Below are 23,246 nucleotides of genomic sequence, written 5' to 3' on the forward strand. Positions count from 1 at the left end.
TTAAAATTATATATTTTGGCTTTTCCAAATTGATCTACAACAGGAGATGAAGTCCATGAAAATTACATTTAACACAGGTTTGTGTAACTCCATGGCCTTGCTATTACAGTTGGAATCTGTTTCACTGTTCATAGGCTCCTGATGCATTTACCACATTTCTCCCCTAAATACTGATCTGCTTTTACTCCTTGGCTGGTGGGAACAGTATCTTCTTTATGTAGAAACTGTGAGCTATAGGCAAGACCTACCTTGGACACAAACACTCTCCCCAAAGGACAGACAGACCCCCTTCCTGTGCTCCTCTCTCCCGCAGAGGCAGGCCCCGGGCCACGGCTGCTGAGAACCTGCAGCAGCAGGGAGGCCTTTGCCCCTCTTCACTCCCCTCTTTGCTCAGCATCCAGAAGCACCTGCCAAGTGTTAAGTCTTTCACCAAGCACAGGGACTCCATGTGACCCAGATGCACCCTGGCCCCATCATTCTGCTCATCTGCTTGCCTGGCTAAGGTGCAGGTAAACTATAGCGTCATTGGAGCAGATGACACTGCACCTGGAAGGAGAGGTCTCTGAGCATCTTGCAGCTGGGGATGTACCCACCTATCTACCAGGAGTAACAGGCCGTGCTGTTGTTCTCCTGGCTCATAGGGTGGGCAAGGGGGGAGCCCAGGGCACTGAGCCTCAGCTGGGGTCCTGGCCATCTCTCCAGCCACACCTCTGCCTTCTCCAGCTCCCACGGCTTCCGAGTCTTCTACTTGAATATCATCTGGGTGGGTAGCCAGGGAATGAGGGCTGCAGCCATGGAGCCAATCTCGGGAGGAGGCCAGCTTCCCTCCGCTCCATCAGGTGGGACTATGTCTCCTCTGAGACTCAGGGTTGCCTCTGGGGTGCAGGTGTCCAAGACAATGCGGAAACTCCTGGTGGGTTTCAACTGCTCCTAGAACTTGGGAGACACAGCCTCCTGGGGGCCTTTGCAGCCTTGACTGTGGAGCCATGCTGAGCCAATACACATTTACAAAGCCCTTGGTGTTTCCAGCTTGGAACTGAGTCAGCCGATGCTGTGGGAGGGGCTAGAACAGCCTCAGCATCAGTGTGGGTTTGGGGGAACCCCAGGAAGAACTGGGAGGCCACCAGGAGCACAGATGCTCAAGCCCACTCATTGGCAAAACCAAACGCTGGGGCAGCCTGCCTCCAAGGAAGGGTGGCTGCACTGGACCCTCTAGCCTCGCCTGCCGTCACCAGCGGTGGCTTCCAGCTCCCACCAGCGGTGGCTTCCAGCTCCCACCACCGGCCAGGGAGCAGAGGGGCAGGGCGTCCCCATGCCCAGTTTCCTCAAACCCCTTGCCCCATTTTCTCCTTGAGATGCATGCATCTTGGCTCAGGCTGAGGGGGACATCAGATGAATGGGCCCAGCTGGGGTTACCCCAGGCCTGGACAAGCTGCAGAGGGGCTCAGGGACTGCCCAAACTCAGACTCATCTGCCCAGGATCAGTGTGCAACTTAGGCTCTCTACAGCCCTCCCTGCCTCTGGCTGCCCTGGGCCAAGCTCCCTGGTCCATTCCAACCTCTATACCTGAGCCCCTGGTCTTCACAGCTTCATTCCTGAGCCCAAGACATGTGGGAAAGGGTGACCCAGGAAGGTAATTGGCATCAGCACTTCTGCCCTCCGAGGCTGAACACTAAGTGGTTGTTAAGGACAGAGTCCCCTTCTGGGTCCCACCTCTGTCCGCACCTGCCCACTCCCCTCCTTCTGCTGCAGACTTGGAAAGACACACATGCCCCATGCCCCATTCACCTGCTTGCAAAAACACACCAGGTTTTCCAAGCCTCTGAGCCTTTGCACATGCTGTTCTCTTTGCCTTAATTATCCTTCCCCTCTGCTCTGCTGGGATAATTCCTACAGGTTTGTCAAGACCAGGTCAAAGTTACTGTAGTGCATTCCCCAAAGATCCGGGCACACACACATGCTTCTCTGCTACTGGGCTTCTCTCTCCATGTGTGGTGACCCCTCCCCTGGCCCCACTAGGATGACCTGTGGGTACGAAAAGGGTGCCTTTCATATAGGTCTTCTTCTCCCAGAGGCCAGCACATAGCAAGTCTCAGCACCTTTGGGTGTCCTTTCCCTTTTGTTGAGGAAATGGTTGAATGAGTGGGAAGAATGACAGAGTAGCGGAAATAGGGACAGGTGACGTGGCAGAGCGGCGGTGACAGGAAGTGGTGGGGTGGGTAACAGGGGGACAGAGAGCGCTCGGCCATGGCCACCAGGGGTCAAGCAGAAGCTGTAGCCATAGCCTCTCCCCCAAGGGTCCGGGTTTGTGCTGTTGAGGGACGACGCAGTGCCCCTTCCTTATGACCCAAGGGCGGGACCCACAATGAGCAGAGGCCTGTCAGGATAGGCCAGGCAGCCAGTGGCAGTGGCCCCCAAGACCCGTCCTTCCTGGGATTCCCCATGCGCATCCCAAGTCCCCACCTGATGGCATATGGGCCCTCGGGTCTAGGACTCCCCTGAGGCCCAGCCCCCTCCCTGTCCCACTGTCCCACTGTCCCACTCTCCCCTCGCCCTCCACCTTCTATCTGAGGCATTCACCCAGCTTTCCTGGGGACAGCTGGAGAACAAAGCCAGGCCAGGAGGCCCCACTCCAAGGAGCGCTCATGTGGGAAGGGATGGCAGCGGGTGCACAGAGCCTGCGGTGGGTCCCGAGGTCGGTGTGTGTGTTAGGGGTGCTCCACTCTGCCCACGGAGCCGCCAGCCCACCCACAGAGAAGGGGAGGCAGGGCGGTGGAGATCGTGGCGCCCAGTGGTCACACCACACACATTTATAGGATGTCAGGGCCGGTGGCCCAGCAGCAACAGTCTGCGAGCCCACCTCATGCCCAAGTCCTTGCTGCTCAGAGCAGGGATGCCCGCCCTGCCCAGCATCCCTCAGTCACGGACCCCGACCAGCATGCCCATGCCTGGGGCTGCAGGAGGAAACCGGGGCCTCCGAGAGCCCTGGGAAACGTGTGTCTGTAAGTGTGAGAGACAGACAGACTGACGGCCTCTGGAAACACAACCTGGCATCTGTGTGTGATTGCGTTTGCAAGTCCGGGAGCACCTGGCACGCCCCACTGGGTGTTTTGGGCTTGTCCAAACGGGCACTGTGAGCACGGAGCGGCGTGTCTAAGTGTGTCTGGCTAGGCGTGTGTGTCCACCGGGGTGGGCTAAGGGCTTGTGTCTGGCCTCCCTGCCCGGGAGGGAGGCAGCACTGGGCGAGCCTCCCTGCTGGCCGCACAAGCAGCTGTGTGTCCCAGCGAGGCCGCCACCTGAGTGTTGGCGCAGCCCCGGCTCTCGGCAGGGTGGGCAGAGCGCACCAGCCTATCATCTGGGCACATACTCCCTGGGCAGCCCAGCCCAGTTGTGGTCACACAGGGCCTTGTCCACCGTCCGGATGTAGCCGTTGATCAAGTCCTTCATCTCTGGGGTGAAGGGCTAGGGGTCATGCGGGCGCCGGCCGTGCCGCTGGAAGCTGCCTTCCTTGTTGTTCTCCATGCAGAGCAGCCGCTCCTCGCTCACGGACACGTTGAGGAAGGCCACCATGTCCCGCAGCGTGGGCACCAGGATGCGCCGCAGCTCCTCGTAGTGCACCACCAGCAGCCGGTTGCCGTACTTGAGCCAGTCCAGGATGTGCGAGGACCATCACGACGCGTAGCTGTTGACGAAGTCCGGCCACTCTGGGGAGGGGAGCGGTGCCACATCAGGGCCCGGCCTGCCCAGCCGGGTGGCCAGGACCTTCTACCACCCACCGCCCGGGGCCCACCTGCCCGAATCGCCTACGAGAAAGGCCTTCTTCGTGACTTGGTGTGAATAGGGTTAGTATCAGGCTGGGCTCTGGAGAGTCCTAGGCCGTGAAGATGTGACCCTGAGTCTGCCAGCCCCGCAGCAAACACATCAAGTTAAAACAAATGCAAACTGCGTGTACCAAGAACTGGTTCTCTTTCTTGTGTGCTATGAATTCCTTGACCTTAGGGAGGGCACCTTGCCAGGGAGAGCTGGGCCAGGCTGTGTATTAAAGACAGATGGGGGACTGAGGCAGGGCGTCTCTCCGAGATGGCCCTCGTTCATCTTGATCTCATCCCTGGCAACTATGTGCACCTAATGTGGGTGACAGGGACTGAGCAGGCATGGGGGGGGGGGGCAGCTCCTGGGACTCCTGCTGAGAGGAAGAAGCCACACAGGCCAGACTCGCTCTCCCGGGCCCTCCTGTAAATCTGAGTGAGTGTGGCACCCGGCCGGCGCTCACTGCGGCTGGTGGGCACGAGCCCAGCTTCAGCTCTGGCCCAGCAGGGCGGGAGGACGTACAGTGAAGCCATGGACAGGGGCAACTGCAAACTTCTGCAGATGACCTACTTCATGAGATTTCTCTTCCAGCAAATGAAGAAATTAGGTGTTTTGTTTTGGGTGGGGGAGCGGAGCACGCAAATGTTAAGAATCACCCCAACAAAAACAGTTGCTGTAACTGGGCTATGGGAAGCATTTGTTTTCTCTCATCTTCAACATGCCCCTATAAGATGGGGACCACCTTGTTTTTCAGATGAGGAAACTGAGGCTCAGAGGGATGCCCCCTGCCTGGAGTCACTGGGAAGTCATGCAGGGACACAAGCACAACCTGCCTGGCCTGTGGCCCTGCACCTCACCATGCCACCACCCTGCTGAGCACAGCTTTATTTCTGATGGCTTGATTTCATATCACTCACCACCCGGACTTGCACCCCTGTAATTCACTGCCCAAAGGCTGACTGTGAGTACCTTGAGGGCAGAGACCGTGACCCCGCTCCCTGGGCCCCTGGTGCCTTGCCTGGTGCCTGGTACACAGTAGGGCTTCAGCAAGTGTGTGTCAGCAGGTTGACTCCATGAATAAAGTTGCAGTGAGCCCCTGCCCGCTGGCCCCTTCTGTACCTTTGCTCTTCCAGTTGCGGTCAGCGGCATAGCCCAGGTGCCCGGCACACTTCCGGTTGAACTCGGCCACCAGGGACCGGTACGGGTTCCGGATCAGCAGGATGGCGGAGTCAAACATTTCGATCTCCCTCCTACCACTCTCGTGGGTCTTCACACAGATGGTGCGCCGGCTCCGCCAGTGGTCCTTCTCGCCCTTAAACCCTGCCGCAGAGAAAGGAGGCAGCCGCATTGGAGGAAGGCGTGGTGGGGACCCCGCTAGCAGGCAGCGGGTAAATCCGAATGCTAATCTGCACCCTTGAGGGAAAGCTGACAATAGGAGCATAAGAGAGGCCCGTGGATGGCAGAGCAGAGGGCACTGGGAGGGCTCATGGCTGGTTGACAGGAGTGGTCTTCTCAAGACTGACCCTGACCAAGATGGCAGGAGATATCTACAAATTGGGAAAGATGGCGTCTGCTAGACCAGGGAGGTAAGGCACCTCCTGCAGATCCCCAGGAGTCAGGAGTCAGAGGGCCTGACCACGCCCCATCTCTAAACATGGGAGATGCATACGTTTGGGCATTTTCTTGGCAATTTCACATAAACATCGCCAATACTCCTGTGAGTCAACTATCGCTGTAGGCGTAACTGGTTGAAGAGACTGAGGTTCAGAGTGAGTGTGGGACTTGCCCAAGATTACATAGCACCATGGCAACAGAGCCAGGCCTCTCTTTACATGGCTGTGTGTATCCCTGAGAGGCTCCCAGCTTCCACCCACCTCCCCACAGCAGGAGCAGGACCCCCATCATCACACTCAAGGGCTGTAAGCAGCTATCACCCTGCCCTCTGACCTTATACCATGATCCTGTAACAGGGCCCCAGCCTTGCATCTATGGAGGTTCTCTACCTGGGACCCCAGAGCAGGTCTGGCCAAGGTCTCATCCACAATGTTGGAGCCCGGCTCTACAGAACCCAGGGCCCAGTTTCTATGAACAGACCCCTGTTCCCATGGAACAATCTCTCTGGGCTGGGGGGGACCTGCCTTCTTCCTGGGTCCCTTGGGCTAGTACTGGGCCTCAAGCCCAAGTGACTTCTGGCTGAGAAGGTCAGGCTCTACCCATTCATACACACAGCCACATATTTATCAATAATGATTATTGAGTGCTCATTCTCTGTTGGACTTTATGTTGGGGATCAAGACTCAGACCCTGTTTTTCAGCTTACAGTCCAGTAGGGAAATAGCCCAAGTATACTACAGAGCATAGGGGCATAGGGGAACGAAGATTAGGGAGGGCTACTTGGAGCAGTGGGATGGCATAGAAGGCTTCCAGGAAAGATGTCCCCTGAACCTTGTCCCCTGACCATATTCCAGCATAGCTATGCTAGCCAGCTCTGGGGACAGGCTCCACACATGTGCATGAGCTTATCTTGGGCTCTCTGAAACATCAGTAAGCCCCTACCCCTTCCAAGAATGTCTGGGAAGCATTTGTATGTACAAATGCCTGGAAATTCTCAAGCCTCTTTTGGATCTGGAAGTCTGGGATCTCCTACTGAAACTCAAAATGTTTCAAGCTCATCTCTGCTATGGGCCAAACACTAAAAGTCTTTACTTTGATTCATTCTGTCAAATGCTTGGGAGTTTCCAGGAAAGAGGAGTCCAACCATGGACCGAGTTGACGTGAGATCTGGTCTTTGACACCTGAGGGCACCTTTCCCGCTCCTTCAGCCTATTTCAGCAGCGGCCACTTTCCCGTGTAACTCCAAACACACTCACCCAGGACAGGCTTGGCATTTTGGCACTGGAGCTGCCTTGGGAATTTCGCATCTGAGTGTGTCATTGCTCTGTAGGTGCTCTGAGGCCAGCGGCCACATCCGACTGGCCCCGTAAGGCTCAGAGACATGCTGATGTCCCTAGAGCCATTTTGCAGCTGTGCCACCCAACCCTTGTACGTGGCTATGTGAACTGCTGGCCACGTAGCCATTTGTGGACCAAACTAACCAGCTCTATCAGAAAGGCACAGGCTTCTAGATGAACAGGTGGGTGACTACAGCCTGCACACAGTGGCTGCTTCCCAGGGGACTAGGCCAGAGTGGTAGGACCTCACGCTTTCCCTGGCCGTTCCACCTGCAGGTGTCCCAGGACAATGGGTCTGGGTTAGATGAACAATGTTGGCTTTCCCCCAGCCAGACCAAGGTTGCTGGGGGCGATTCCTGAAGCCACTGCCAAGCTCAGGAAGTTTCTGTTTTCTCTAGGATGTTACTGAGAGTATCATTTTCCTAAGCCCAAGTGTAGTGAAGAAGACCAGCTGTTGCAACACTTGTCAACAGAGAAATGTGTTTCACCAAATTTAAGTGCCACTTGACTTACCTGAGGTTCTCAGTCCTTAAGATTAGGCCACTTACTTGACCTAATAAGGCCTCTTATTTCTACAAGATTAGAAATCATAAAACTCTTGAAGATTTTTGGACCTGTTTTTTAAAAATAGCATTTTGATAAGCTACACCTTGTCCCTCCCCTACCCCAAAGGAATGAGCAGATATAGTCCCACCTAATTATTGAGGGTTCTGAAAGGTAAGAGAAATCCAAGAAATGTTTCTAGAGAGGGATACAATCTACTTTGAATCCAGAATACATCTCATGAATTTTCATTCCACGTGTGGTCCTGGGCCTGGCCGCATCATCACGCAGGAGTCTGTCACCAACGGCAGTTCCTAGTCTCCATGTCAGATCAGCTGAACCAGACTCTCCGAGGGTCCGGCCCAGCAACCTGCTGAATTTAACAAGTCCCCCGGGAGATGCTGACATGCACCGCAGAGTGCAAAGCCCTGCTCTGGCGCTCTGAGTGGCCCGTCTGGCCATGGAGCTGCCTTGCCCCACTCTCTGCAGCCCCACTCACCTTTGTTGTAGAGAGTTCCGTCGAAGTAATAGCTCCCTGTGTAGAAGCCGGTGGCATGCTCGATGAGGTGCCGGGCCCAGGTGTTCCCAGCTCCCGGGAAGCTCGACAAAGCCACAAACACTTTGGATTTGGTGGACAGGAACCGTCTGTCTGTGCACCGAGTGTCTGAAAGCCAGACGTCGTCTCAGGGTTACTCACCCCCACAGTGACTCACAGACTTGCCCCCAGACTCCTAGGCAGAAACTGCTGATGGAGACTCCCACTTAATAGCAGTGTGAACTGAGGCCCAGAGAGGGGAAGGGCCGCACAGCTCTGTGGCTGGCCAGAGAAAGCCCCAATGACAATGGGGTCTCCAAAGCCCATGCAAGAGCGTGGTACAAATGGGCACCCTGTGGACCCTCAGCCCCTGCTTGTCTCCATGGCCAGTGTCATGGCTACCAGCACAGCAGAGATGATTTCAGAGTAGGTATCTGGGGTCATGGCTGGGCTGACCGATGCCCCACACCCGGGTATAGCCAGCAACAAGCCAGCTGGACTAATTTCAGGCAAGCAACCTCTCTGAGCCTGCTCTTCCTTCCCCCCAGGGCTACATGAAATCATGTGAAAGCCCAAAGCCCGGGCTGTGCTGGGTCACACACAGTAGGTGCTCTATAAAGGCGGCAGCATCCCCCCTGTCTGATCTTCCTCCATCAGCCCCTACGGTCAGCTGCAGCAGACTGGAAGCTCACACATCATAGCCCAGGAGCCTTACGGTCTCCAGGTCCTGGGCTGGCTCATGGAAGCTTCTGAGGCCCCTGTGGCCACTGAGCTCCCATGTCAACCAACGCCACCACCTTGTCATAGCAATCCCTCTGGGCCCGCCTCTCTGCTCTTCCCTTCTTCCTCAGAACACCTTCACCACAGAGAGACGCAGGTAGAGGTCAGGTGCTCTTTAAACTGAGCCCTGCATCCATGTCCCGGCTCCAGGGATGGTGGAGGACCCCTCCATCCCATTATCCCAAGGTAAGACCACCCACGAAGGTGCCAGGGTTTTTACACAGATGCCCTTCTTTCCCCAGGGCTGCACACTCAGCCATGGGCAGCATTCCCAATCCCCCAGGCCAAATGCCACAACCAGAGGCAGGCACAGGGAGGAGGGCCCTTCACGCCCTGTCCACCTCTAGGTGGGGGAGGGGTGCTCACCTTGCACGGGGGTCTGGTAGACCTCGCAGTACTCTGCCAGCCTCTGGGCCTCAGGGTCCTGGCCACAGCACGAGCTGTCCACTTTGCATCTCACAGGTTAAATTGAGGGGTGGGGTAAGCGCAGTAGCACTCCCAGCCTCTGAGGACGGCCAAGGGGAACTCCTGCCAGACAAGGAGAGAAAGAGAAGCATCTTCGGGGAATGCAAGGGCCACACCTCCTGCAGCTCAGGTGCAGGATGAACACGTGGGTGTATTGCCAACTACAGGGGATCCACAGGGATGTCCATCTGTCCTTCCAGCTCCAGGCTCTGTGCCCAAGCCCAGGGAGACCAACTCCATGAAATGTGACTTCTGCCCCCCTGTAGCCCTCAGCTGGCCGGTGACAAGTCAACAGTCACAGCACAGTGAGAGCGGAGCTATGATGGAGGGCGAGGCATGTGTGGACGGCAGGGAGCAGAGCCTGCAACTGGACTCGGAAGTTGTCAGCGGGCCCTCTGGACAGTGGGATCCACTCGAGAACATGCATGTGTGGGTCAGATAAGCCCACATGGAGCAGTTAGGGCTCCACATGCCACGTGTTTAACCAACAGACTGAGAGCCCTGAGTAACTTCTGGAATTCCCGCTAGCTCTCCCTGGGAAGAGACCCTTCCCTACGCTTACACCTGAAGTGCCCGCAGGGTGGGGTTCAGGGCCAAGGACAGATCACACGCACCCATCTTTCCATGACAGGAAGGGTGAGTGGGAGCAGACTCAATCCGCCAGGGCACTGAGCCCAGGGGGAGCTTCCTAAGAATGAAGGGGTCCTGCCAGGACTCACCAAGCCCGCTCCTGGTGGTCTTTTACACGGTTTCTTGCTCCCCTGAGGAGGGCTCCCTATACGAAGATGAAGAGAGCAGGGGTGAGCGCATACGAAGATGAAGAGAGCGGGGGTGAGGGCATCTTGAAGGCCTGGATGTGAATTTGGGTCCCTGGGCTGGGTATCCTTGCGCAAGGTGCTGAACCTCTCTGAACTTCACCATTGAACAAAGGTAACCCAATCCACCTTGCACATTTCTTACGTGGACTAGATGAGAAGGGCCCTCACTGCCGGGAACCGCGCTGGGCGCCCACTCAGCGCTCGCACCCAAGAGTAGGTCATCCTCGGCTTCCCTCAGACATTCCCTGCCCACCTCTCTCACAGCTATTTTTTGAGCAGCTACTGTGCCCTGGGCACTAGGTTGGCCCCGCAGACACACTTCATCTTCGCGTCTTGAACACAGGACACCCGAGCCGGCTGGAGTGTGCAGAGAGCAGAGGAGGCAGGAGTGGGCGTGCCCGCGGGAGGGAGGCTGTGGGCGGAGAAGACATCGCAGCGAAAGGAAGCGCTGCGCAAACCTCTTTATTTTTTGCCCACGGCGAAATCTCATAAATAAGGAAATAAATAAAAACAAATCAATAGGGGCTTCTGAGCGGGGGTTGGGGGTGGGGGTGGGGGGGGTGCTGGCAACGTCTGGCGGAGGATCTCAGAGAAAACAATGGAGGTGGGGTCCCAGCCAAGGGCGGGCGGGCGAAGCAGAGCCTGGGGGCGGGGACAGGCTTCAGCAGGGAGGGGAGGAGGTGCTGGGGGCGCTGCCCCCATGCAGGGCTGCTGTTCCAGGCACAGGCGGATGCTCTCTCCGGTGGGAGCCTCTCCCTGCGTCCCTCGTCCTTCGTCAAGGCTGAGGGGCAGCTTCGCCTCTGCCAGGGCTTTCACCAGGGCCCAGGTCCACCGTCTGTCTCTCCAAGCTGAGGTGCCACTTAAGGGACTGGGGGGAGGGGGGCAGACTCTTTCCCTGCTGTCACATTACACACCTGCCCCCCTACCCACACAAACACTGTCTTGCTGCACTCGCTGCTTCCAGAGCTCCGAGCTTCGTTTTGCATTGGAAAAACCCTGACAACATTCTACGCGACCACAAGCAAGTCACGTCCCCTTTGGAACCTTAGTTTTTCCATCTGTAAGATGGACACATTCCATGAATCTGCCTGCCTGGAAGAGCTGGAGGGTGTTGTTTCTCACTAGCTTCCCCTTGTCCATCCTGAGGGCAGCGAGACTGGCACGCTGTCCGCAAGCCCTTCCTGGGAGAGGCTGGAACCGGGGTGGGGGTGGGGGTGGGGCTGGGGGTGAGCAGCTGTCTGGGTGTCCATGGACTTTTACGTCAGAGGGAGGAAGCACCATGTCGTAGAGAAAGCACCAGGCTCATAATCCATAAGACCTGGACTCAAGTTCTGGTGTCATGATTCGGTATCTGTGTGACCTTGGCAAGTAACTGCCCTTCTGAACCTCGATTTTCTCATCTGTGACATGGGGGTAATGATATCCACCTCACAGGATGCTGGGAGAATGCACGAGAAGGACCCAGCCCAGTGTCCAGCACATAGTAGGTGCTCCAATATTTTTATGTCCTAAGGCCTTTGACTCTGCTGGAGGTGGGCCCCAGACCACTGATACTCAGAGTACCACGAGTTTGCTTCCTTGAGCTCCTCACTTTGGCTCCCCCGCCAAGGCCCCAAATGCTCAGGACCAAGCAAAGATCAGAAGGCCCTCCCCCACTTGGCACTTGTGGGCCTTTAGTCTTGATCAGGCACAAACTGAAAGGAATTGCTGTGACGACTCAGTGGCCACAGCGAGGCTCTAACTTTGGGACCTGCCACACCTCCAACCACAGCTGCCCTCAGTGTCAGCAGCAGTGACAGTCCAGCATGAGCAGCCAGGGCCACTGTCACAGTGCAGAGCCGAGGCAACTGGACTTGGCAGTGAGTGGACAAAGGCTGATAAACCCTGTCAGCATGTCCAGCTAGACTCCAACCACCCAGGGCCGCCAGGCCATTGCTGCATAGAAAGTGAAATCTGAGGCCTGACCCTCAATCAGAGCACCACTGGCTTTCTGGAAGCTCTGCTGACGGGAGTTAGCGAATCGTAGCCTCCGGCCTCCACCATCACCATCCATCCTCTTCCACAAAGCCATCCTGTCACCTTGTCCCAGACCAACACCTGCATCGCAGCAAGCAGAAACCAGCAGCTGGGGCCCCCAAGGCAGCAATGGGGGAGAACACGCAGCCACCTGACTGTGTCACTGGCTGTTGTGGGCCGAACTATGTTCTCTAAATTTCGTATGTTGAAATCCTAACCCCTATACCTCAGAAGTGACTGCATTTAGAGATAAGGTCTTTAAAGAAGTACTTACGTTTAAGTGGGGCCATTAGGGTAGGCCCCTATGCAATCCGACTGGTGTGGTTATTAGAAGAGATTAGAACACAAATACACACAGACCAAGGGACAACCACATGAAGACAGAGGGACAAGGTGCCATCCACAAGCCCAAGACAGAAGGAACCAACCCTGCCTACTCCTTGATCTCAGACTTTGGCTTTCAGAACTGTAAGGAAATACATTTCTGTTGTTTAAGTCACCCATCAGTCTGCAGTACTTTGTGACAGCAGCCATGGTAAACTAACACACTAGCTTTCTTTCGGGTCCTGGCCACTGTAGTCTCATACCAACCTCAGGGCCCTTGCACTTGCTGTTCTTTCTGCCTAGAATGAGTGTTCTTTCCCCAGAAACCCTCATGGCTTTCTCCTTCACTTTTTTCAGCCATGAGGCTTTCTCTAGCTTCTCTATTTCAAGCTGTAACACTCCTCCGACCACCCCAATGAACCCTATTTATTCCCTGGCTGTGCTTTCTAATTTTGTTTCATTGAAGTGTAACAGCAATGAAAGACACTGACCCTAAGTGTGCCATTCAGCCAGTCTTGATGAATGAAGACACACTGCATTTCCCTCACACCAGGTTCCTCCAGCCCTTCCCAGTCAGCCCTCCCTCCCTCAAAGCAACTGCTATCCTGATTTCTATCACCGCAGATCATTTCGTCTATTCTAGAACGTCCTATAAATAGAGTCATCCAATGTCTATTTTTGTGTGTCTGCCTTCTTTCATTCAGAAACACATTTGTTAAATCCACCCATGTCGTTTTATCTGTTAGTAGATTGTTCCTTTTTATTGTTATTATCCTGTGTGTGGATGTACCAGTTTGTTAATTCATACACTTGAGGGACACATGGGCTATTTCTGGTTTCTACCTGTTACGAATAAAGTTGCTATGAATGCTTCATGGACAAGACCTCCAATCAATAAATATTTTCATTTCTCATAGGTTAATACCTAAGGTTCCTGCTTCATTTTTCCTCCACATAACTTGTCAGCAGCCAACATGCAACTTACTGACTTGTTCATTGCTTGCCACTGTGCCGAGAACTTACACAGGGATCTCTGTGTGTCTGGTGAGCTTTGCTGCATTCTCCAGAGCGTGGCGGATGCTTAATCAATGCTTGATGGGCAAACCAATGAACAAATGGATGAACGAATGAATGAATTCCTTTACAGATCCCAATTCCCCTCAACTGGCAATGGACATGGGCATGAACCTTCTGTTGGTCACTTTTTCCCAGGGTATGAGGGAGGAGAAGAAAGCTGCAGTATCTAAGCAAACCTTCCCCAACATCAGGGACCGCAGAGGGCTCGGTTCTCCTGGGATTCCTGTTTAGAGAAGACTTCACCACCACGGTAGCTCTACTAAGGGCACCTGGCTCTGTCTCCCTCCCTGGCTGTAATGCTGCTGCCAATGCTGAGGCCTCACAGTCCTACATCCCAGGACTGAGGACAGGCTGCCCCCCACCAGTGACCTGAACTTTTTCACTTCCTTGAGTGGATTAAACTGTCAACTTTCTGGGTATTTGCAGAGCAACGGGAGAGCTGCAGACAGTAATGTGGTTTTATTTACAACATAACCACTTCAGCGACATCACTGGATTCTGAAAACATAGAACAATTTTCAGCCCCTTGAGGATTTCTAGGACATGATTTCCATAAAAATTAAATATTGATGAATCTTATCTCTCTGCCAACTTATCCACTCCTTCCCCCAACCCAGACTTCAGTGAGAGAGAGAGAGAAAACAGAGAGAAAGGAGAAAATGATTAGAAAAAGCAAGGCAGAAAAAGGACAGAAGCCCAAACACAGATGTGGAAGCATTTCAGTACAATAGACAAAGGGTTAAAGAGGGAGCCACCAAGCCTGTGTTGGAAAGCAGGGTGGAAACACATCCTAATCCTGACACTTCCCCTCCAGCCCCAGCCTGGGTGTCCAGCCTGGAGCCAGATCATGATACAGCTGAGCTGTGCTCTCTGGGTGGTAGGGATCCATGTGCAAAGGCTTGGTAGTGGCCAAGGGGTCAAGGAATGGCCATTCCAATGGGCAGGGAGTAAGGCCGCAAATAGGGCCCCTCTACAAACTGGCCCATCTGGGTCTCATCTCCTCCCTCTTCATTCCTCCTTGAGACCTTTCTTGGGATCTCCATGCTTACACAGAATTCCAGAAACTTCAGAGATCAGAACTTCAAGTTTCAGAAGGGAAACTGAGGCCTGGAGACAGGCGGTGAGCAGCCCCGGAGCTCAGACCATTGGGGGAGTGGAACAAGCCAGCTTCCTGGAGTCCAGTCCAGGGCTTCGGCACACCCCACACTCAACTCCTTGGAGGTGAACGCATGAATGCAGGGATTTTTTGATGAAATCTGCAAACTAGCAGATTCCATCAACTAGAGGTTAGTTTTGACCAGTCTTTTCCTCCAAGGCAGTTCCCTTCACTCCAGAGGCAAGTCTGACATTCAAGACACGAAAAGGGAATGAAGACGTTCTCCAAGGTGGTTGCGTGCAGGTGATGAGGGGCCCAGCTTTGCTTTTGGTGCTTTCGGGCAAACGTCAAGTTGAAGGAAAACCCGTCAACTGGAACTGTGATTGAGAGCCTGGGGTCTGACTGCAGAGCGGGGCGTTGTGTGGTTTGGAGAGGCGGCTTCGGGGAGGGGGGTGGCCAGACCGAGGCTTGGTGTCAGCTTACAGGGGTGTTGACAAGATACAGAGCCTCTCTGAGCCTTGGTTTTATCACCTATGATAGGGGCATAGCTTAATGATTATTGGCTTTGGAGTCAGCAGGTGTGAGACTCAGGGAAGATGGACTGAGTTTCGATTTCCGCATCTGTAAGGGAGATTTGAGGATGGAGTGAAATACCTGTGAGGTGCCTGTCAGAGGGGAGACACTCGGCCACCTGGTTGGCCTGAGTCTGGGGGAGGGCAAAGCTGTGGGGTGGGGGCAGGGCCTTCTCCATAAGAAGAGCTGGCTCATAGTCCACTTGCATGTGTCCAGAAGCTTCTCCAAGATTCTTTGGGGCAAATGTCAGTGTCTCCAGGAGCCTCCATGGGATGTTCCCTCGGGCAGTGGCTCTCTGCAGACACTGAGCACCAGACAGTAGACCCACTAAGCCCTCTCCATGCAACACCCTCCTGTCAAAGCCAAACACGCATCAGAAAGAAGAGTCCATTAAACACTCTGGCTCAGAACCACCAAATGCTCGGGATCCCAAGTCACCTGGATTTCTGCTGACAAGGAACAGGGACAGACCCTGGTCTCGGGCAGTTTCCCAAACACCCCATGCACAGCAAAGGAGCCAGGGGAAGCTGAATAATAGCGATCATCATCCCATCATCTGGAATACTCGCTACACAAAAGACACCCAAATCACAGAACTCTTTCATGTCCACAAAGTCACCGAGTCCCCCTCACAGTCTGGTGAGGCATTTCTACCATCGCCAACCCTGCTCAGCGCATGAGGACGCAAAGGCTCAGGGCTACATGATTGGCCAGAATCACAAAGTGAAAAAGAGGCAGAGCAGGGCTATGAACCCAGGACCCAGCCAAACCTATGACTCTACAGCTGCCTTCCTACCATCTTCAGAATGAGAGGCCAGGTGATTCACCGCTCAAAGTATACTGGAAGTGTAATAAGTGCACATAGGAAATGTATATAAGCTGTGCCCCAGCAATTCTGTGTCTGATAATATAGCCCCAGGAAATAAGCATGAACATGCTCAAAGGTTTGCCCATAGGATGTTCATGCCTGTCAGTACTGTTTATAATTAAAAAAAAAAAAAAAAAAAAAAAGCCTAAATGTCCAACAGTAGAGGATGGAATACCTTACAGCCAGGAAGGGCATAGTATGGCCAAAGGAAGTTCATGAAACACTAAGTGAGAAAAGGAAACAAATGCGAGGACAGATTCAATTTATTAAAAACAGATCCATCTCTCTCTCTCTCTCTCTCTCTCTCTCTCTCCAGAGAGAGAGAGAGATGTGTGTGTGTATGTGTATTCCTAGAATAAAAGACCTAAAGTGTGCAAAATGTTATTAGTTATTTTCTCTGATGTGGTAAGGTTACAAGTGAGTTTTATTTTTATTTCCACATTTCCAAAAATTTCTAAAATTTTCTAAAATAAGAGCTATGTAACCCCACCACCACCAAAGAAAACAATACATGTTCTTTAAAGACACACAGAAAACACCAACAGGTTTACTATAGAATTGTTATAAGAAATCCAAAGCAACACCCTAACAAGTGCCGACTAGACTGACTGTATAGCATGTTGGCAAAGAAGAAAAATTCTTACTGTAAAGGCAGCAAGTCACGAAACCCAGACTCTTACAGACCCAACCGCGGCAGAGCGTGAAATTGCGTGTCCCATGGAGGTATGAGCCCCCCGGGATAGACGGCACCTATTGGGGCCCAGGCGGATTTAGGCCGCGCGGCCGCCCAGCAGAGAACAAGCAGGTTCCAGATCAACACACCCTTTTCCATTTCATAGGCAGCTGGGTTAGTGCTGCCATTAAATAGCCAGAGAAAAAACCCTAGAAGAAAGTCAATGGGAAGGCATCTAGGAGATTAATATTCTCTATGAAGAACTTATAAACTCAAAAGAGGGTAAAAGAGGCAAAGTTGAAAGGCTCCCTCCTGTCCCTCTGGTTCCTTTCTCGGTAGACCCGCCGCCGTGGCTGGCAGATAAAACCTCGGATCACAGGCATAATGGTGGGGGCAGCTTCACATGGTAGTAACCTATTTACAGATGGTATTAGATTTCACTCCTCAGCCCCACTGTGGGGCTGCACACTCCCACAAATGGTCTATTTGTCTGCACACAAACATTGGGCTTCCAAAATTAATCACCCCCCCATTCGGAATTGGTGGCAATGTAAATCTCTGAGCTGCCCCCTCCCTCCTCATCCTCACCCCTGTCCAAATGAAGGAGGTGATGGGTTCTTGAGTACTGAGAGCGAGCAGGTTTCCTTCCATCTCTGCTACGATCACAGACAATTAGACAAGTTCATTTTACTGTGTTTAAAAACACATTACATTGGTCAAGTCCCTCTTGCTGGCAGAGAGTCAGATCATTAAGATGCTGATATTCCCCAAAATGTTCTTTTTCTGTCAAACTACACCCTTGGAGCTCCCCAAATCCATTTCAACTAACTAGCAAAGAATAGAGATTTTTATTTGGGGCTACAAATAAACCCCAGATGGTTGCTTAAAATTGGGGCACTGCAAGGGGAGCGCCTCCTCTCTTCCTGTCTCCAAGCCCCACCTCTCACATTTGCTGCTGCAGGAGGGAAGGGGGGCCAGGACCCAGCCAAACCTAATTCCGCCCTTGCCCCTTGCCCCAGACTTTGTGCTGCCCCATTTAAAATTCTGCTGTGAGCATTTTCCATCATAAAAGTCTCTGAAAACATTTTCAGTGGCTGTATTATAGTCCACTATGTGGCTGTGGCTTTATGTAACAATTCCCACATCACAGAACACCTGAGCTTGTCTTTCAGCCAAACTAGGATGAGACGAAGCTTCCACTGGGTCAGCCCTGCAGCCTGGGTGCTGCTGGGCTTTCGGGAGAGAAAGTGCTTGGCACTTCAGACAGGAAAGTGCAACCAGACATCTCTGAATTCACCTCTCTCACCCACCCTCAGCATCCAGGATAGAAGAGAGAAAACCATTCCTGCAAAGAGGTCGCTGGTCACTGCTGGCCAGGGTCAGCTGAACTTCCAGCTGATGTCACATTCACCAGACCTCAGGGGCAGCATTTCCTTCTTCATCCTCACCAAAGAGTTGAAAAGACAATTGTTCAGCAGGATTCAGACTCATGGGGAATGTGGGCCATGGCTGGGCGTTGCTGAATCAACACATTCAAGCTGCCCTCTAGGGCTGTGGTTCTGACTGGGGAGGAGGAGACAATTTCATCCTGCAGGGGACATTGGTCTTGTTTGGAGACAGTGTGGGTAAAAATGCTGCTAAATATCCTTCCATGCACAGACAGATCCTAAAACAAAGGGATCCACAGAGAACACCTCTGCCCTCCCCCTCCCAGCATCCTCCCTGCAGCTGTGAAGGGTCACGCCGGGCACACCATCAGTAGCTCCCTCATACCCCCCGGCAAACATCTGGACTTTGAGGCAGGCGTCCAAGGCCCACTGCAGCTTGTCCCCACCCCACCGTCCACCCCACGGTGCAGCCCTCCGCTCTGGGCAAGCTGGGCTGTTTTCCACCAGCCGCTTACTGCTCAACGGTTGCCTAGTCTTACAACCTGCCCCGCACACGCCTCGTCCACCTGTGGACACTGCCCCGCATCTAACCCTTCCATAGAGGTGCAGTCCTCCTCCCCAAGCCCGCTGCCAAGCCCCCCTCGCCCCCGTCAGGCATGGACTTCCCTCTGCAGGGTCCTGTCCTAGTCCCTCCGCAGGGGTGAGCTCTACCTCATGAGTAGGGGCCTGGACTCCCCCGCGTCTGAGCTCTGCTGGCACCCCCCACCCCCCATTGGTGTCAGCCTAGGTGTTTGTCCACATCTCATAGAATGCATCCTGCCAAGACCTGCTTTCCACATTACAGCCGGAAACGATGACTCTGTTCCTCACAGCTGCAAACTTCTGAGCATCTAAACAATGGGACTGGCCGAAACACGTGCCCTCCCAGCCCACAGCACAGGGGAGGCCAGGAAAAGAAACAAGCCCTGAGGGCAAAGTGCACGTCTGAGCACCCTGGATGCCCTCTCTTCCCGGCTCTGACCTCAACAGTTCCCACCAGCACTAGCCAGAGCTGAGCAGATAGCTTGTCCTTGAAACACACAACGAGGAGAGACGTTCAAGGTGCTAAAGGGCAAAACTGCAGAACAGATCAAGCGCCTGCAGGTACCATTGGCACAAGCGCCGATGTGAAATTGCAGCAACGTGGATTGGTGCCAGTGAGAATGAAGAAGGCTGAAAATAGAAGTTGAAGAGTTTTAAATCTTAAAGCTGTGTGTCTGTAATCACAGGCAGCAATCCCTGGGCCCTCGTGGGCTGCCCCAGAGGAGGCGCCCCCAGAATACTGGGCTATCTACCTAGGATGCTGCTTTGAAGGCACTGTCCCTAAAAGAAGAGTCGCAGGGCGCCTCGTTTCCCTCTCAGACATCGCCGTGGGGGTGTAAAATTAATGTAACTTTGGCCAAGGGCAATATGGCAACATCTACCAACACGACGAGGACACACAGCCTGTGACCCAGCATCTCCCGGGAACTCCATCTCACCGATCCACCGAAACAAAACAAGCCACCCACAAGGAGAGTCACTGCAGCCTTATTTATAAAAGCAAAAGGCTGGAAACAAGCTAAATGTGAAACAGCAGGGGATTGGTTAAATAAATTATAGGACCTCCATGTAATGGAATAAAAGATTGGGAAAGCACTTTCCTTGCCAATAGGGAGCAATCGCTAAGACAGATGGCCCAGGAAAAGGAGTCCGGTACAGGGTAGTGTGAGTAGCTCGTTACCATCTGGGGGTTTGTAAAGGAATAATGACTTAGAAAGAAGCAACTGCTTGAATAGTCATAGATTTTCTCTGAAAGTGGACACAGGAAGTCAGAGCCATAGGCTGCCTCCGAGGAAGGACAGACGCTAGGCGAGTGCGACACCGGGGAGAGGGGAGAGGAAGACTCTCCCCTCTGAGCACTTGGGTATCTTTTTATTGTGTTCCATGAGAGCCTATTACCTATTAAAAATAATTCACAGCACTAAACACATGCAGCAGTGACGTCTGTCTCCTGCCTTCCCTGTTTCTTCTCTCTCCCGTTGCCTCCTTGCTGCACTCACCCTACTGGTCCCCCTCCCCGCAATGCCACACAGAGGGAGCAGCACTCGAGCAGAGGGGCACGCGTCACGAGTGGGCTGCACAGCCAGCAGCTCCATGCCTATGTGTGAGCCTGCGCTGGCTCTGCACCAAGTGGGGGTCAGAGCATCTCCCCTAAGGGGGAGTGGGGAGGGTTCAAGCAGGGCACCGGTGGGCAGGCCCCTAGCACTGCGCCCAGCACACAGGACGCCTCCCTGGGCTTGTAGCCTGCTGGGCCCAGCTGAGCTCCTCTGACTCCAGGGGGTGCTCTCCAGGGACCTGCTCTAGCTGCAGGTGTGAAGGCAGCCCTGGGAAGCAGCTTGTTTCCTTGTGTGCACAGAAGCAGGTGTCCCTACTCTCTGTATCTGGGGCTCTGCTCCCACGAGGTGGGGGTAGGGGGAGTAGAGATCCCCAGGCCAGATGTCTGCAAATCAACAAACTGTTCTTGGCTCACTACATGTGTCTAGTGATTCCCTGACGCCTAAGACATCTTTAGCAGAGGTTTCTGAAGTGCTGGTCATGCAAGAGACACTTCAAAGGCTGTGTGTGTGCAAGGGGAAAGTGCCCATGAAAGGCTTTGTCTCCACCCACCTCCAGGGGAAGCATCTCAAGAGCGCTGAGAGCATGTTAGCCATTAGCCGAGGACAGGTAGCTCCCAGGGACGGGGGTTGGGAGGGGGTACCTGTGGAGGGCAGGCTTCTTCATGTCCCCCACATCTGCCTTCCCTGAGGCCCACTTCCTGTCCTGTTCAAGCTACCAGCATGCTATGGAGCTACACTGAGTTCAAATCCTGGCTCCCCCTTACTGTTTGTGTGATCTTGGGCAGAATGCTCAAGCTCTCCATGCCTCAGTTTCCTCACCTGCAAAATGCAGCTAATCGTAGTAACTATCCCATAAGATTGTTATGAGGAGTAAATGGGTTAACATGTTTGGGCTTGGAACAGTACCTGGCGTGGAATAAATGATTAATATATGTTAGCTACAGTTGATAACTATCATCATCATCATCATCATCATCATCATCATCATCATCATCGCCCAGGCCCTCCTCTCTCACAGCCCCACTTTGTGACACTGCGAGGTATCACCGTCCCATCAAGGCTACTGAAGCTCTGCACATAGCAGCAGTCCCAAACCCCAGCCTACTGCCACTGAGGGCCATTCCTCAGCCTGCAGCATCCATATCAATCTGGAGACTGCGGGACTCCACCCCACACCTTAATGCTCTTTGGACAGCCCGCTGGTCTCAGCAACCTCACTTCACAATTCCTGGGGGTTGCCTTTTGCAAGCCCTTTCTGGCCTTGGCCGATGTTCCCACCCCAGACCCAAGACATGATGTGGGGACCATAGCCTTTGGTGCCCAGCCCAGCCCTTGCATAGAGTCATGCTCCACTCCTTGGCCCAAGCTGAGCCGAAGGTGCCCGTGTGACTACAGTCCCTGAAGTCAAGTTCATGTCCAAGGCTGTCAGCACACACACCAGAAAATCCATCTGCTGTCCCTGAGCCCCAAGCCAGCATCTTCTTGTTTCCAAGCTAAGTCTTAAAATTTAACACCCGACTCTTATGCCAAGAGCTCACTCACATTGAGAAAGGCATGATCCTTTCAGCTTTTACAACCTTTGCTGATAATTCCCCACCCAGCCTGGAATCACTGGCCTTAGCCAAGGGCTCCCTGCAGGTACCTTCAGGGGTGTCTGCAGCAGGGCCCCCACTATGAGACCAAAGGGACGTCTGCACCCTCAGAGGTGTCTGCAGCAGGGCCCCCAATGCTGAAAGCGAGAGCGGACAGACGTCTGCAACCCAGCACCAGCACCTGCCCCCTCTCTGAGACCACCGCACACGTTGGATTGTGGTGGAATTATAATTGTTCTTACTTTCTGGGCACAAAATCCCGAACACATCTCCACTGTCACATTGACCTGTATCAGAAAGTCGGGGAAGGTGTGTGTGACATTCTCCGGCAATCTGAAGCACCCTCGGTACGTGACTGTCCTCCCTAGGGGAAAAAAAAGGGATTCCGGTGAGAAATGGTGCTCTTGGTGGTTGGCATCTGTCCCCATGGAAACTGGTGGCTTCAGATCCTGAAACAGGTGTAACTACCCTCAGCGGGGGCAGAGTTCACACCGGAGAAGGCAAACTGCCTTAGATGGGGTGTGGTCAAGCCAAGCTCCTGAGAGAAACCAGGCACCAGAACCGTGGTCACCCAGGGTCACTGACAAGGGGCCCCATGTCTGAAACCTGCAGGTCTCACTATTCCTGCCAGCTCTCAGGGAATGGTGTCCTTCCTTCCTTCAACAAATCTGGATTGTACACCTGCCATGTGCCAGATTCTGCATGAGGTGACCCGACAGGCTGATATTCTGGAAAAGTCTAGGACTTCCCCGTGAACGTGTGGGGAGAGAAGTAGATCTGGAAACCTGAAATCCTGCCACATCCCCTCCCACTGTGCCACTGAGTCTGTCTACCACTGTTCTGCTTCCAGTCTTGAACTCCCACCAAGTTCTAGGAATACGCCTTAAACCTGTGTCACAGAGGAAGCTTCTGGCCACACTGTGCTCCAGACCTTCTGGCAGAAAACTGCAGACCCCTAGTTGGCTTCCTTGGTGCTGAACAAACCTCCTGGAATGTTCCAGCACCAACTGCTCCTATTTCTTCCTGAGTCATCAGAGTTTCTCCAGACAGCACCCTGATTCTCACCCCAGGCTCCTCTGCACACCAGCTCTCCTGGGGCTCGGCATCTCTCCCCGCCCCTGCCTGCCGCACCTTTGGCCAGCAGCAGAAACCTCACCAGGCAGCTCCATGACTGGAGGGCTCTCCATGCAAAACTGCGAAGCAGGACCCAGCCCTGGGTCTGGAGGCCCATCTGATCAACCACACATCGTAGTCTGGACATCAGGACACCGACCTACTTGGGCGCCAATGAAGGAAAGCACCCTTGTCCCAGGAAAAGTCCAGGCTGAGCATCCTACTCGTTGGAGGTCAAGTCCTGGCCCTGCTGGTGACTTGCTCTGAAACCTGGGCATGTCATGGACTCCGAGACTCTGTTTCCTCGCCTACATAATGCCTGGCAACTAGAGTTGTTCTGAGGGGCAACATGCACCCACATGCCAGCCCTGATGTGGCTGCCCAGCCTTTGGGGTAAACGCTTGGGGGGGTGGCTTATGCTGGGCTCACAGAATTCCTTCCTGTCCTGTGGCACGACTAGGCCCCAAAAGACCAAAATAGCTAGAT

The 23,246-nt window shown here is 53.8% G+C and overlaps 1 pseudogene across 1 annotated transcript; it reads right to left on the reverse strand.

Moving 5' to 3' along the window:
• Nucleotides 1-3,076: 3,076 nt before the first annotated feature.
• On the reverse strand, nt 3,077-22,816 carry LOC150006466 (sialate:O-sulfotransferase 1-like; annotated as a pseudogene). The gene is made up of 6 exons (XR_016511883.1): nt 22,804-22,816; nt 21,890-22,011; nt 8,986-9,147; nt 7,804-7,968; nt 4,930-5,130; nt 3,077-3,704 (listed from the first exon to the last, which is right to left on the reverse strand). The product of XR_016511883.1 is annotated as a sialate:O-sulfotransferase 1-like (transcript).
• Between the last annotated feature and the right edge of the window lie 430 nt (nt 22,817-23,246).

This window comes from Furipterus horrens, unplaced genomic scaffold (assembly GCF_987537825.1).
Source record: "Furipterus horrens unplaced genomic scaffold, mFurHor1.1.pri manual_scaffold_6, whole genome shotgun sequence".
NCBI lineage: Eukaryota > Metazoa > Chordata > Mammalia > Chiroptera > Furipteridae > Furipterus > Furipterus horrens.